Genomic DNA, 14,784 nt, shown 5'->3' with positions numbered 1-14,784 from the left:
ATAACATTTGAAATGTAAATAAAAATATCCAATTAAAAAGTCTCAAATGAACTTCAGATACTTAGAAGAACAGTCTTATATTATTTTCAGTTTTAGTTTTGATGAAACTCATTGAATGTTTATATACTTTATCTAACATTGCTTTGAAATTCAATAAGTATTAATTTTTTAATGCCTTTTTTTTTACTGTTACTGTCGAAAGAATGGTAGAAAGTACATGACTCCTAGAACATTACATAATAAATTACTGTTTCTCACTTTGCTTATTATCCTTCACCCCAAAACCACTCTGAGGAATGCAGCTTTTTTGACATTAATTTACTAGTATAAAAGAATTTTGACAACAGCTAGGCTATAAATTAATAGTAACAGTAGTATTTATATAAAAACATTTTTTAAATTTAGGTTTCAACACGCATTTTGAGAAGCCATCATGTTCAATGTAAATAATGTACTTTGCAATTGAAGTCATATAATAAACACGCAATGTTTTTTCTGTAGTATTAGTTATTTTCCTTGTGTAACCTCTATTAGAAGTCAATGAAATTATAATCTAAATTTACCACATAGATTATCTTCCAGGAAATCAACATTTATCATGATACTTCAGAGAATTTTTTTACACATTGAAATTAGAAATATTGACATTTCTTATTCATAGTTCACTTGTGCATTAACCTAGCTCTACCTAAGAAGAAAACAAAGATTTATAGTTTTTCCCTCAAAATACCACCTTCTTTACCAGATCAGTTTGAATTTCTTATGCCTTTCCATGATATATGAAATTTCATATGGGTTTTTTCTCTTGAATTAACATTAAATTACTCCACTTTATGATTCCAGTTATCAGGAAATTGCTATAGGATCTTTCCAGAAAATATAAAAATTGACATTCAAATTTATCATCAAACCACTGTATTTAGGGTCTGTACACAGTCATAATGCAATCAATTCGCATACAAAACATATGGTTATAATCTATATAATTCTTTAATTTTCTGTTTTGCTTAAATGCTCTCATAGATAAAAGGAAGAATGCCTATTGGTACAGTAGTTTGAATGAGATGTCATTTATATTCTTAGGCATTCGAATACTTAGCTCTCAATTGGTGACGCTGTTTGGAAAGCCTTAGAAAGTTTATGAATGTTGGAGGATGTGCATACCTGGCTAGAGTATAATGGAGTAAGTGGATGATGCATAACTATAGAGGAATATTAATCCAAGATTACCTACATTGTATGGAATTAAAGGTATATTGAATGTTTTTTGATATCCCAGCAGAGTAGTCTTGTTGCTGGATTAAAGGCTGTACAAGGTCAGTTTACAGAAGGAGGTAGAAATGTTTGAAAGTGATGTCTAATTGAAGATCAGACAAAGTCATGAATCAGAGAAAATATTGAAAAAATGTGTCAGAGATAGGACATGCACACTCTCTTACAAGAAGAACACAGGCAAGTTAATGGAACTAGTAAATATCATCCTGAGTGAGGTAACCCAATCACAGAAAAAGACACATGGAATGCAATCATTGATAAGTGGATATTAGCCCAAATGTTCGAATTACCCTAGATGCACAGAACACATGAAACTCAAGACAGATGACCAAAATGCGAATGCTTCACTCCTTCTTTAAAAGAGGAACAAGAAAACCCTTGGCAGGGAATAGGAGGCAAAGTTTAAAACAGACATAGAAGGAACACCCATTCACAGCCTGCCCCACATGTGGCCCATACATATACAGCCACCCAACTAGACAAGATGGATGAAGCAAAAAAGTGCAGGCTGACAGGAACCGTATGTAGATCTGTCCTTAGAGACACAGCCAGAATACAGCAAATACATAGGCGAATGCCAGCAGCAAACCACTGAACTGAAACAGGACCCCAGTTGAAGGAATCAGAGGAAGGACTGGAAGAGCTTGAAGGGGATCGAGACCCCATATGAACAACAACGCCAACAAACCAGAGCTTCCAGGGACTAAGCCACTACCCAAAGACTTTACATGGACTGACCCTGGGCTCCAACTTCATAGGTAGCAATGAATAGCCTAGTAAGATCACCAGTGAAAGGGGAAGCCCTTGGTCCTGCCAAGAATGTACCCCCAGTGAACGTGATTTTTGGGGGGAGGATGGTAATTGGGAGGATGGGGAGGGGAACACCCATTTGGAAGGGGAGGGTGGGTGTTTGGAGTATGTTGGCCCAGAAACCGGGAAAGGGAATAACAATTGAAATGTAAATAAGAAATACCGAAGTTAATAAAGATGAAAAAATAAAAAATAAAAAAAATAAAAATTAAGAGAACAGCAGGGAGAGAAAGTCAGTCAGTTAGGAGTTTGTGCAGTGAGTGCAGTGCAGTGGAGTTGCGTTCATTTGTGAGTCTGCACAGTTCAGTACAGTTGAGTAGAGGTAGTTGAAGCCAGAGAATAGGAAGGAGCTAAAAGTTTAGAACAAATTTCTACAGTTAGTGTGAGCTCAGGGAGAACAATTCAATAGAGATGGCAAGAGATGCCAGACTTAAACAGTCCGTTTAGAAAGGAGTTTGAAAGGAGTTTGAGGCAGAATACCTGAATTGAAGCAGCCAGCAAGAGTACAGGAAAAAAGGGGAAGTGTGCTTATTCATCATTAAACCCCAGAGATGACTATTACATCAGGGCAATAAAAGTCACTTTTACAGCCCACTATCCGTGAAATGTTATTGCCTTGATAAAAGTACCTGCCACCTCTCCCCTCACCCCGTTCATCAGATCTACAGATGGTGAGCCATACAAGTAAGCTTGCCTTCACTCATTCATCTTCCCTGCTTCCTGAGCCCCGTTGGCCAAGACAAGCTGCCATGAGCAGCCTGCTATACCACGGGAACCTCCATTCTCACACCATCTCTCTTTCACCTTCATCAGACCTCTGCCTTCTGAACCATACAGGTAAACTTCCCTTCTCCAACACATGTTCCCTGCTCTCTGGGTCCTCTGGGCCAAGCCAAGCTACCTTGATCACGCTGTTACTGCAGGGGGAATCTCCATTCTCCTGTCCCCTGTCTGCACACCTTCATCTGACTTTTGGCTTCTAAAACATTCAGACTGTCAAATACAGAACCATACAGACTTACATGTTTGGAACCATAAAGTACAAAGCTACCCATCAGAGGCTTACCACATCAGGATGATTGAGGTTCATTTACCCTATCAATATTTACTGTAACAAAAACACTGAGAGATGAAAACTAGCCACATAACAAAGATTCTCAAAAGAACACAATCAACAAAAGCCAGGGCAACATGACAATTCCAGAGCTCAGCTACCCTACTACAAAAAGCCTTGCATGTCCTAACACAAACAAAACACAAGAAAATGACATTGTATCTAATTTTATAAGGATGATAGGGGCCTTTAAAGATGAAATGAATGAATACCTTAAATAAATAAAGGAAAATACAGTCAAACAGGTATGTCTTTTAATTTTATTTTTATCTGGTTATTTTATTTACATTTCATATCCTACTTCCCAGTTTCCTGTCCAAAGAAAAGACAAACAAATCTCTTCAAAACATACAAGAAATACAATTAAACGGGGGAAATAATAAATAAAAGTCTATAAGACCTGAAAAGTAGAAATAGAAGAAATGAAAAAACACAAAGTGAGGAAATCCTGAACACTGAAAAGCTAGGGAAGAGAACAGAAACAACAACTGTAAGCATCACCAACAGAAAACAGCATAAGAAAGAGAAAAATCTCAGGCTTAGAAGATACAATAGAAGAACTTGATACATCAGTCAAATAAAATTTTACATCTAAAAAATACTTGAAACAAAATGTCCACGAAATCTGGGATATCATGAAAAGACCTAACCTAGAATATTTGCAATAGAAAAAGGTCAAGAGTCACAGCTCCAAGTCACAGAAAATATTCTCAAAAAATCCTAGAAGAATACCTTCCCAAACTGAAGAAAGAGAAGCTTATAAACCAACAAGAGGCTTGTAGGGCAATTAGACTAGATCAGAAAAGAAAATCTTCCTGGCACATAGTAATCAAAATGCAAAATCAACAAAACAAAAAAGGATATTAAAAACAGTAAAGGGAAAAAGAACAGGTGACATACAAAGACAGACCTAACAGAAATTTCACCCAGCTTTTAAATAGAGACACTAAAAGGTAGAAAGGCCTGGACAGATATCTTGTAAACTCTTAAAAAACCACAGGTGCCAACCAGGACTACTATATCCAGAATAACTTTAAATTAACATCGATGGAAAAAACAAGATATTTTAAGACAAATTTAAAGTCAAACAGTATTTATCCACAAATTGAGCCCTGTAGAAGGAAATCTCCAATTCAAACAGGATGACTACATCCAAGAAAACATGAAAACAAGGAAAGCATACGCACACACACACACACACACACACACACACACACACACACACACACAGAGTCCAAATAACAGAAAATAACAAACACCCATTGTTAATATCTTTCAATTTCTCAATAAAAAGACACAGGCTAACAGAATTACAACAAAACCAGGGTCCATAATTCTTCTGCAATACATCTGACCAAAAAAGTTACTATTACTAGAAAGTGAAGGGCTGAGAAAAATTTTCCAAGTAAATCAACTCAAGAAACAAGCTAGAATAGCCATTCTAATATCTAGTAGACTTTCAACCAAAATTAAAGAATATAGATAGGGAAGGACAATTCATACTCATCCACTGAAAAATCTACCAACAGGATATCTCAATTCTGAGCATCTATTTTCCTAACACAATTGCATATCAGACTGCTTCCCAATCTCACCAACTGACAGGACATCTGGGCAAAAACTAAACAGGAAAACAATGAAACTAACAGTCACAATGAATCAAATGTCCCTAAGTATCACCAATAGACTATTTAACCCAAACACAAAAGTATGTACCTCCTTCTCAGTGCCTCACGGATCCTCCTCCAAAATGGACAATATAGTCTGTCACAAAAAGCCTCAACAGATGCAAGATAATTGAAATGAGGTCATGTATATTATCAGACCACCATGGATTAAAGCTGGACTTGAAGAACAACAGAAACACCAGAAAGCAAACATACTCAAGGAAATTGAACAACTCTTTACTAAATGATTTCTGAGTCTGAGAAGAAAAGAAAGAAAGTAAAAGACTTTCTAGAAACCAATCAAAATGCAGGCAAAACATACCCAATTTTTTTGGGACACAAAGAAAGCAGTGCTAAGTAGAAATTTCATAACACTAAGTTCCTCCATAATTAAATTAGAAAGTTTTCATCCAAACAACTTAAATGTTCACTTGAAAGCTCAAAAAATGGGGCATGGGGCATAAAAGGGAGGAAACAAACAAAATCAGGGCTGAAACCAATCAGTTAGAAACAAAGAAAATAATACAAAGAATTAGTGAAACCAAGAGCTGGTTCTTTGAGAAAATAAAGAGCTTAGACAAACTCTTAGCCAAACTAACCAAAAGACAGAGAGACAGTATCAGAATAAACAAAATGAAAAGTGAGACATAACCATTGCAGAAATTCAAAGAGCATTCAGTCTTACTTCAAAAGCTTATACGCCGAAAAATTAGAAAAATCTTAACAAAATGGATGATTTTCCTAGTCATATAATATTTACCAAAGTTAAATGAATATCAGGTAAATTATATAAGCAGTCCTATAAAACCTAAAGACATAGAAGCAGTCATTAAAAGTCTCCCAATGGTTTAATGAAGAATTCTACCAAGCTTTGAAAAAATAACTAATACTTATGCTCCTCAAACAAGTCCACAAAGTAGAGATAGAAGAAACACTGTCAAATTCATTTGATGAAGCCATAGTCAACCCGACTCCTAGTCTACACAAGACTCAACAAGAAAAATGGCTAAGATCAAAAATTCAGGTGACAGCAAATGCTGGCGAGGATGCGGAGAAAGAGGAACACTCTTCCATTGCTGGTGGGGTTGCAGACTGGTACAACCATTCTGGAAATCAGTCTGGAGGTTCCTCAGAAAATTGGACATTGAACTGCCTGAGGATCCAGCTATACCTCTCTTGGGCATATACCCAAAAGATGCCCCAACATATAAAAAAGGCACGTGCTCCACTATGTTCATCGCAGCCTTATTTATAATAGCCAGAAGCTGGAAAGAACCCAGATGCCCTTCAACAGAGGAATGGATACAGAAAATGTGGTACATCTATACAATGGAATATTACTCAGCTATCAAAAACAACGACTTTATGAAATTCGTAGGCAAATGGTTGGAACTGGAAAATATCATCCTGAGTGAGCTAACCCAATCACAGAAAGACATACATGGTATGCACTCATTGATAAGTGGCTATTAGCCCAAATGCTTGAATTACCCTAGATGCCTAGAACAAATGAAACTCAAGACGGATGATCAAAATGTGAATGCTTCACTCCTTCTTTAAAAGGGGAACAAGAATACCCTTGGCAGGGAAGAGAGAGGCAAAGATTAAAACAGAGACTGAAGGAACACCCATTCAGAGTCTGCCCCACATGTGGCCCATACATATACAGCCACCCAATTAGACAAGATGGATGAAGCAAAGAAGTGCAGGCCGACAGGAGCCGGATGTAGATCTCTCCTGAGAGACACAGCCAGAATACAGCAAATACAGAGGCGAATGCCAGCAGCAAACCACTGAACTGAGAATAGGACCCCCGTTGAAGGAATGAGAGAAAGAACTGGAAGAGCTTGAAGGGGCTCGAGACCCCATATGTACAACAATGCCAACCAACCAGAGCTTCCAGGGACTAAGCCACTACCTAAAGACTATACATGGACTGACCCTGGACTCTGACCTCATAGGTAGCAATGAATATCCTAGTAAGAGCACCAGTGGAAGGGGAAGCCCTGGGTCCTGCTAAGACTGAACCCCCAGTGAACTAGACTGTTGGGGGGAGGGCGGCAATGGGGGTACGGTGGGGAGGGGAACACCCATAAGGAAGGGGAGGGGGGAGGGGGATGTTTGCCCGGAAACCGGGAAAGGGAATAACACTCGAAATGTATATAAGAAATACTCAAGTTAATAAAAAAAAAACAACTTAGACCAATTTCTCTTATGAACTAATACCTATGCTCCTCAAACAAGTCCACAAAATAGAGATAGAAGAAACTGTTAAATTCATTTGATGAAGCCATAGTCAACCCAACACCTAGACTACACAAGACTCAACAAAGAAAACTTAAACCAATTTCTCTTATGAACATAAGTGCAAAAATACTAAATAAAATGCTCCCAAACTGAATCCAAGGACACATCAAAGATATCATCCATCAAGGTTCAATAGATTTCATTCCAGGGATGTAGGGATTGTTCAAAATACAAAAATCCATCAATATAATCTCCACATAAACAAACTGAAAGAAAAAATGCACATGATTATCTTATTAGATGCTAAAAAAAAACCTTTGATAAAATCCAAAACCCCATCATCATAAAGGTATTAGAGAAACTTGGGGTACATGGCACATACCTAAACATAATTAAAGGAAGATAGAACAAGCTAGTAATCAACATCAAACTAAATGGAGAGAAACTTAAAGCTATTCTACTAAAAGCAGGGACAAGAAAAGGCTGCTGACTTGCCCTGTATCTACTCAGTATAGTACTTGACATTCTAGCCAGAGCAATAAGACAACTAGAGGTGATCACAGTGATACAAATTGGAAAAAAATCAAAATATCACTCTATGCATGTGATATAATGGTATATATCAGTCATCCCCAAAATTCTACCAGACAACTACTACAGTTGATAAACAACTTCAGCAATATGACTAGAGATAAAATTAACTCAAAGTAATCAGTTTTCCTCTTTATATAAATGATAAATTTAGGAAATAGCAGTCTTTACAATAGCTTCAAATAATATAAAATATCTTGATGTAACCATAACCAAGCAAGTCAAATATCTTTATGAAAAGAACTGAAGAAATTAACTGAATAAGGTGTCAGAAGATAGATCTTCCCTGCTCATGGATAAGTATGATTAATATAATGAAAACGAACATATTACCATTAGCAATCTACAGATTAAGCACAATTCTCATCAAATTTTCAGGACATTTTTATAAACCTTGAAAGAGAAATTCTCAATATATACAAAAAATCATAAAAGATCCAAGATAGCCAAAACAATCTTGAACAACAAAAGAATTCCAGAATGAATCACCATCCCTGACCTCGATATGTACTACAGAGCAATAATGGTAAAAACTGCATTGTATTGGTACAGAAAAAGATATGTTGATCAAGGGTATCTATTTGAAGACCCAGAAATAGTTCAACTTACCTATGGATACTTGACTTTTGACAAAAGAAGGTAAAATCACACAAGGGAATAAGAAAGTGTCTTCAACAAATAGTGCTGGTCTAACTAGATATCTATCTATATTTAGAAAAATGAAACAAAACTGATGTCCATGTAGATCAAGGCCCTCAACATAATAAGATACACTAAATTTCATAGAAGAGAAATAGGGAAATACCCTTCAACCAGGAGCAGGGGATAAGCTCCTAAATAGAACATTAATGATTCAGGCTTTCAGTCTGATAAATGGGACCTTAGTGAAATGAAACGCTTCCATAAGGCGAAAGAATTGACCAATAGGACAAAATGGCAGCCTACAGATTGGGAAAAGATCTTCATCAATCCTACATATGACAAAGGGCTAATATGTAAAATTCACAAGGCATTCAAGAAGTTAGATATCACCAACCCAAATAATCCAAGCAAAAATGGGGTACAGAGCTGAACAGAGAATTCTCTCCAGAGACATGTAGAATGGGCACAGCACACTTAAAGCCATTAGTCATCAGGGAAATTAAATCAAAACAACTCAGGTTCAGTCTAGTACCCAGAAGAATTGGTAAGAACAAGATCTCAAGAAACAGAACATGCTGACAAGGATTCAGAGCAAGGGTAACGCTTTTTCATTAGTGATGGGCGTGCAAATTTTACAACCACTTTGAAAATTAACTTGTCAGTTTCTTAGAAGAATGGAAATAGTTCTACCTGAAGACCCAAGAATACCACTCCTGGACATATACCCGAGAGATGCTCCACCACCCCACAAAGCCACTTGTTCAACTACATTCATGGCAGCTTTATTCATAATAGCCAGTGACTGGAAACCACCTAGTTGTCTCTCAAATGAAAACTGCCTAAAAAAAAATATGGGATCTCTACTCAATGGACTATTAACTATAAAGACATCATCATGAAATTTTCAGGAAATGGATGGAACCTGATAATATCATCCTGAGTGAGTAATCAAGCCCCAAAAGTACAGGCATAGTATGACCTTGCTTATAAGTCAATATTATCCATAAAATACAGGATAAAATGCTACACTCCACAAACCCAACAAAGCTAAACAAGAAGGGAGCCACAAGCCAGGATTCCTGAATCTCACTTAGAAGGTGGAATAAAATAGTCTCAAGAGGCAGATGGAGAGGGGGACCTGAAAGGGAGAGTGGGTAGGGAGGGAAATGTGGCTATTCTGGACCTGGTGTAGGAAAGGACAGGAGACATGGCCATGAAAATGAATGGGAATCAATAACTGATAGAAATAAGGAGGTAGGGGGTTATATCAAAGAAGAGTGACCTGGGATAAGGGAGGCACCCAAGAAACAATGTGTGGTATCCTTAGATGTGACTTACAACACTGGGGATATGGAATTTGAAGAGGCTTCCTCTCGTAGCCAGGCAGGAAGCACGGAAGAACGATAGGGTCACCAAAACACAGACAAAAATTTTTGACCGAAAATTTATGCTGTCTACAGGAATGTAAGCATGGAGTATAGAGCAGAGACTGCAGAAATGGGTAATCCATAATTGGCTCAAATTGAAATACATTCCATGGGCAAGGACCAATTCTTAACACTATGATACTGTTATATTTTCATGAAGGAACATGTTGCCTCTGACAGGTTCTACCAAACATCTTACTCAGAAAGATATAGACACCCATAGCCTAACTGTGGATGGAGCTTGGGGACTCTTTTTTCCCCCATCTTTATTAAATTGGGTATTTCATATTTTCATTTCAAGTGTTATTCCCTTTCCTGGTTTCCAGGCCAACATCCCCCTAACATCTCCCCCTCCCCTTCTAAATGGGTGTTCCCCTCCCCATCTTCCCACCATTACTGCCCTCCCCCCAAAAATTCCATTCACTGGGGGTCAAACCTTGGCAAGACCAAGGGCTTCCCCTTCCACTGGTGCCCTTACTAGGCCATTCATTGCTACCTATGCAGTTGGAGCCCAGGGTCAGTCCATGTACAGTCTTTGGGTAGTGGCTTAATCCCTGGAAGCTCTGGTTAGTTGGCATTGTTGTTCATTGGGGTCTCAAGCCCCTTCAGCTCTTTCAGTCCTTTGATTTCTTCAATGGGTGTCCTGTTCTCAATTCAGTGGTTTGCTGCTGGCATTCGTCTATTTGTCATATTCTGGCTGTGTCTCTCAGGAGAGATCTACATCCGGTTCCTGTCAGCCTGCACTTCTTTGCTTCATCCATCTTTAGTTTGGTGGCTATATATATATATATATATATATATATATATATATATATATGGGCCACATGTGGGGCAGGCTCTGAATGGACATTCCTTCAACCTCTGTTCTAGACTCTGCCTCACTATCCCCTCCTAAGGGTATTCTTTTTCCCCTTTTAAAGAAGGAGTAAAGCAAGAATTGTGGATCAGGATGGGTATAGAAATTTTATTAGATTTGGTTCTTATAACCAAACTTACAGTTTAAATCTTTTGTACATATTCTCCCCCTCAACAATCCTTCTACCATTCCCTCCTCCCTTCTCCTCTGAGCCAGTGGGTCCTCTTGATATATGCCCCATTCTGTCACTTCAAATCTCTGCTGGGCTTCGTGCTTCCTTTCCCAGTGAGACCAGAGAAGGCAGCCCAACTAGAACAAATCACACATAGAGACAACAGCTTTTGTGATAGTCCCTGCTCCACTTGTTCAAGACCCAAGTGAAGGTCAAGCTTCACATCTACTGCATATGTGCAAAAATATCTAGGTCATATACATGGCTATGAAATAATTAGTCTTTTTTTTCATTGTTGTTTGTGGGATTTTGTTGTTTATGTTTTTTGTTTTGTTTGTTGTTGATACCATTTTGAGTCACAAAGTTGTTATTGAAAAGGAGCTGACCATATCATTGTGTTTTATATTGTGTTATGAAAAAGTGTATTTTAAAACAAAGGCAGATAGGTTGACCGTATCTCTAATCATGGCTTTCCAGAGGATAAGATGTGATGTTTCCAAGTTTAGGTTCACCCTGAGCTATACAGATTTTCCTAAATAGATGGCTGTATCTGTTTGAGATGTGACTTCTTAATTATACACCTTGAATTATAAAGAACAGGCAATCATAAATCTCAGATAAAAAGAATATCAATACAAGTACAATAAAATAATAACAATTTACACAAATGAATTAATAATATTTTTATTTTATATTGGTTAAATAATTTAACTCAACAATATCCATGAAATAGGATAATACTGTTTCTCACAATGTACAATGTGTTCTGCATTTTCAGTAGGATATTTGGTAAGGTTCCTCAGGTGGATGTTCTGAGTTATTGTTTTACTTTTCTGTATATAATACATATATATATATGTGTGTGTGTGTGTAAATATACATATATGTTTATATGTATACCTATATATAAATACAAACACACGCAAAATATATATTGCATATATATATTTTGCATGTTATATAAAACCTTCCATGTTTATCTTAACGTTCTCATTTTCAATTTATTTTGATTTAATTAACAAAGAAATGACAAGGATGTTCTCTCAAGAAAAACATTCACTAAATATGAAAATAAGCAAAAAGTTTGTAACTGGATAATTCTTATTTTTATTAGTACATGATCTCATTAATTTATTTGTTAATGTAGCAAAAGAACTATTTGAATTACATTTAAATAGATGTAGCATCAAATTCCCTTTTAAATACCTATATTTATACCCAAACAAAATAATGCTCCCAGACAAAGTCAAAGTAGCCACACTTTCCAATAAATGGTGGTGAACGCACACCACAAGTTCCCTAAAATGATGAGAATATATGACTGTATGACTGTTGATGTCGTGAGCTAACCATGACATATATAGCACACTCTATAACCATTGCATAGGAAGAAGCAAGATATATATAAGAACTGGAAGGTAGAGAGTAAAAGGACCCTAACTAGTCTGAACCTGGCAAATCTGGGTGTGGCAGAACTTGTCCTTCTTCCCATTCCCTCTACCTTACCACAAATCATTGGATTATATTCCTAAAGCTGGTCAACAAGTATATTTCCTTATTTGGCCACTTACTTCTCTTGAGACTGACTAGCAATGACCATCTATAAAAGTAGTAATGTGCAGCAATCAAAAATCCCCTTTTGACTGCCAGAATTAACATACCCAATCAAAACAAAACCACTCATTCTCACATGGAGTATTGCCCTGAAAATTTATAAATTTCTGTTTACCTGTGGAGTACATCTGCCTCCTCTCTATCCAGAGGCAATCTGTTTTCCTTCTGTGGCAAATATTACTGGCCCCTCTTCCTTACTGTTTTCTCCTTCACCCTTGTTCTCTATCTCCTGTCTTTGTCTCTTATTCCCTGCCCTTTGTCCTTCCTGGAAAAATAAATCACTTTTGTGTTAAGAGCTTGGTCTTGACATGTCTTGTGCTGAATACTGGTCACTTTAGGAAGAAGTGCTGGGAAATTCCATGCCCTACACAGAACACAAACATTGCAATAAAGAACTTAAAATTTCTGCAGTTATTTGCACTGTGTATGGAATACACTAGGCCTGTCAGCAATTAGTCAGGTATTGGGGAAGAGAGTTCATAATGCACTAACTTTTTAATACTAAACTGGAAACTGTCCATAGGTTATAAATGAATAAGTCCTGTGTTTTTTATACATGACCAGAAATGAGTCTTGCAGGGTCCCCAAAATAGTCCTAAACCAATAATTACACACATAATCCACAATAAAATAGGAAAAGGGAAATTTCAAAGAAGAGTGGTATGAAAAAGTCCAGAAGGGTTATTAAAGAAGATTTAAATGAATGTCGTCAGGATGTTCTATACTTAATAAACTCACTTTTAAATTTAATGTATAAAACTAAATAACTTCTGTATTAAAGGAAACATAATCTCTCAGAATTTAGCTCAATGCAATTCACTTTGTTAGGTATTTTATAATGAGACTTACATTAGTTACTATTAATATTAGCAACATTATAAACACCATTCTTTTATTTTGATTATGAAGCTTGACCTCTAGTAGCTCAGCCCTCTCTCTTGCTTAATGGCAATTTTAAAAATACTCCTAAATGAAAAGTGTTTGCTTGTATTGTGATTAAAAAGCACAAAAATAGTATTAGAAAGAATTGTCATAGTACATATTTTAATTAAAGAATTATATGCAATTAAAATAGAAATAACTGATACATTAAAAATAACCTTCACTGTTTGGCTATATTCTGTGACTTGAGGATTTTAAATGAACATAAAATGTTCCAAGTCCTGGTATAAGTTTTCCTTTGCTTAAAGAGCCCCATGTTAACATAATTGTTCTGATCAATGGCATGCTCTTACGAAGACTGGTGACTGCCTGAAGAGCTGAGGAAGAGGGTGACTCGGCAGAGAGCTGGAGCAGAAATTCTTTATTTACCATCTTTATCCCTGGTGACCAAGTTTGTGATCCAGCTCACTGAAGCCCTTAAGAGGGGATTGCTCGTCCCCCGAGCAGATTCCGCAGAAGCTGGGCAATGAAAGCAGTGATTGAATAAAATAAAAACCATTCACCTGCATCATATCAGAAGTTCCGGCCCACTTTCAATTCTTTATAACTTTTCCTACATAAGAAATTAGTGATTCAGTACATTTACTACTCCATGAAAATTGGTTGTGCTTTTCTCAGAACTAAATGATCAAAAATATTATTTTATTATATGTGGACGTGAACCTCATTTCTACTCAGCTCATTTTCTCTTTTGAAAAATTTGCCTTAGCTGTGTGCATGGATTCTGTTTGTATGCCCAGGCTGATCAATATTACTTGAAATAAAGAAGTAAATTAAAGTCATAAACTATCATTATTATAAAATTTACTACCCCTCCTACAGAATAATTTTTAAATATAAAGCAAACATGTATCGTTTGCCATACCCAGTTCAGTAATAATCAGTAACTGATTTAATAGATGACATAAATTGTGATCATAAGTCATGTAATTTAAAAGGTAGATAAATTGTGGGCATGTATTTAAAGACATAATAATGCCATTTGTCACATACGTTAGGTCCATATTTTTCATTACTATTGGTTCTATAATGAGATTTAAACCTAAATATTTTCTGCATATTTTTGATTCCCATATTTTTCCTGAATAAGAATTACATAAATATCAAAATAATATGCATAGAGGGAAACCTTGTAGCTTTAGAATTATGGCTATTTCCATTCTATTTACAGCACACACAGTATAGCAAACAGGAAAGTTAGACAGACAGACAGACAGACAGACACACACACACACACACACACACACACACACACTGAATTGGAAAGAGTTGATTAAAGTAATAAATAATATCCCATAATCTATAAATCCTTTGGAAATATCAGCTGATATGAGAGTTAGATTGAATTTTCCTTACCATTGTAGACCAACAAGCATTCACATGAAACAAATCACTGTGTGACTTCTCTGTATGTCATTAAAATGCAA

At 36.5% G+C, this 14,784-nt stretch overlaps 1 protein-coding gene across 4 annotated transcripts in view; it reads right to left on the bottom strand.

The window, feature by feature from the left end:
* Positions 1 to 14,784, bottom strand: part of Cdh18 (cadherin 18) — a 1,002,040-nt gene that overhangs the window by 738,010 nt on the left and 249,246 nt on the right. The gene's annotated exons all lie outside the window — the stretch shown is intronic.

The sequence above is a fragment of the Rattus norvegicus genome, chromosome 2 (genome assembly GCF_036323735.1).
Source record: "Rattus norvegicus strain BN/NHsdMcwi chromosome 2, GRCr8, whole genome shotgun sequence".
Taxonomy (NCBI): domain Eukaryota; kingdom Metazoa; phylum Chordata; class Mammalia; order Rodentia; family Muridae; genus Rattus; species Rattus norvegicus.
Note: the sequence above shows the minus strand (reverse complement) of the source record. Positions and strands in the feature narration are given on the sequence as shown.